We start from the raw sequence: 2,412 nt of genomic DNA, 5'->3' as shown, positions 1-2,412 counted from the left end.
TGCTGTTCAGACAAAGTGAAGGCAGACAAAGGAGGGAAGGCAGAAGGGATTACAGACTAACTGACTCAAAATCAAGCAAGGCAGGCAAAGGGGAAGAGCATGGAGAGGAGTTTCAGTTTCAGATGAGAGCCCTGAAAGGAGAACAGTTCGTAGGGAGTAGCTTCCCTCCTCCAGGGCTCCTGGTTGAATGAACTCCCTGAATGAGGAATGAATGTTGAGACTTGTTTTATTGGTAGGTTTTAAAGGATCAGCGATTTGCAGATTCCACTTGGATGCGTCACACCCACCTTTCATTCAACACACCAAAGAGAGCGGGGAAGGTGAAGGCATGGACTTTGAAAGCCTACGTATTGTGAAAGGGGCAGCCTGGGATTCAGTGAATGATTTTTCCAGAAGGAAGGCAACAGTGGTGCCCTGGACAGGTGTTTATCTCTCTCTCCCATCTTCCAGTCAGTGAGGTGCTTGGCAGTTCACAATTTTAGGCTCTACTCAATCAGGGTTGGTGCTTAGCAAAGATCACCTGTATTTGGAATTACCTTCTTACCTGTAGGTCCTCTTCTTCAGTAAACTGTCAATTCTTCAAAGACAGGGGCTGTTCTATTCATTGTTCCCCTGCTTCTGTGCCCCGTGAGGCACCTAACACCGCACTAATAAGAGCTTGTAGGAAACAAGAGAGGGATAGAGGGAGAGAGGAAAAGGAAGGAAGAAGAAACAGAAGCAGCAAAAGATGCCTATTTGATATTTTATAAGCTAGTATTAACAGAATCCACTTGCAAGCAAGAGTTCTGTGTTCAAACTCCAGTGCTGTCAGTGTCTGTACATCAATAAGCAGGTTATGCAGACTCTCAGAGCCTCAACTTCTTACACTGGGAAATGGAAATAATAGTGCCTACTTCATCAGAGTGCTCAGGAAATTAAATAAGGTAATGTGTTGGGCAACATTTTGTAAATTTGCCCAGCTATATACATTAAAATGGTATTGAAAGATGGTTTGACGAGAATTAAATGCTCTTTAAGACTTCAATGGACTGCCATTGGAAGTCGAAGCTAGTCGTGGCTTTTACCAGGATGTTGCTGGCTTATGGGGGCCATGTTCCTTTTCAAGATGACTCGGGTGACCAGCAAACACATTCTCTGTAAGGTTTGATATTGGAAGAAGAGATACCTGGAGTGTGGATTAAAGAGAAAAGATTCCAAAATGCCATTGTCAACAGCAACACTGGTTCTGTTTGACAATGAGTGAATTCTTTCACTTCTAGCAACATTTATTGAACTCTTACTGTATACATGGCATTCTGAAGCATACTGATAAGGAACAAAGAGCAAAGATCATTAAGATTCACCTCATCCCCCATGATGTTCAGTTCACTTTCTTCCCTACAACTGGTTTCTCTCTGTGCCCAACAAGAGGTTAGAAGAGCTATCTCAGACTTTCTACCATGACCTTTTGCAATTCTATAATGCTTGAATGTCAGGGTTTAAAGAGTAATTGTGATTATCTTCTTCTTGATTCTTCTGAGATAAAGTTATTTGCTAGGAATCCCAAACTGATGTCAGCTCCAAACAATAGCATGTATGCAATTCACAAAGCACTCTCTAATACATTTGCCTACTGGATCCTCACTCCAACCCTGCAAGGGAGTGTTCTTAGACTCCTTTACAAAGAAATAATGGAGTCTTAAAAGGACTAAATTATAAAAAAAGAAAGAAAGAAAGAAAGAATAAAAATAAAAGGACTAAATTATTTGCCCAGGTCACTGAGAAAGAAATTAGCTGGGTTAGGGCATAAAACCAGATTTTCTATTTCTTTCTTTCTTTCTTTCTTTCTTTCTTTCTTTCTTTCTTTCTTTCTTTCTTTCTTTCTTTCTTTCTTTCTTTCTCTTTCTTTCTTTCTTTCTTTCTTCTTTCTCTTTCTTTCTTTCTTTCTTTCTTTCTTTCTTTCTTTCTTTCTTTCCTGTCTTTATTTTAATTCCATCTAAAAAAGTATAGAATGCTTACAGATTTTGTGTCCTCCTTGAGGAGAGGCCATGCTAATTTACTCTGTATCATTCCAATTTTTAGTATATGTGCTGCCGGAGAAGCCAGCACCAGATTTTCTATTCTTAAACAGGATTTTTTCTATCCCCTTTTCTCTGCAAGAGCTTTTCTGACCAGGTGATTGAGGAACATAGGCTCAAGGAACCTGAATTTAGCCAGAGGTCAATGGGACCCTTCCAAAAACCTGCCCTCCCCCCTCAAGCACTTGAGAGCCCAGAGTGGGTTAAGTCTTCCCTGGCTCAGTCCCAACAGACATTAAATTCACCTGTGCTTGCTCTGAAATAAATCAGTGTCCTTTTCTGCTGCTGCTGTTGTCTGGAAATAATGCAAATGCAATGGGCCTGCACTGACATTGTGCTTCCCTGGAAGGAGACA

The 2,412-nt window shown here is 40.8% G+C and overlaps 1 pseudogene; it reads right to left on the bottom strand.

Moving 5' to 3' along the window:
- Positions 1-1,977: 1,977 nt before the first annotated feature.
- On the bottom strand, positions 1,978-2,088 carry LOC118530854 (U6 spliceosomal RNA; annotated as a pseudogene).
- Between the last annotated feature and the right edge of the window lie 324 nt (positions 2,089-2,412).

Source organism: Halichoerus grypus, chromosome 5, assembly GCF_964656455.1.
Source record: "Halichoerus grypus chromosome 5, mHalGry1.hap1.1, whole genome shotgun sequence".
Lineage (NCBI taxonomy): Eukaryota > Metazoa > Chordata > Mammalia > Carnivora > Phocidae > Halichoerus > Halichoerus grypus.
Note: the sequence above shows the minus strand (reverse complement) of the source record. Positions and strands in the feature narration are given on the sequence as shown.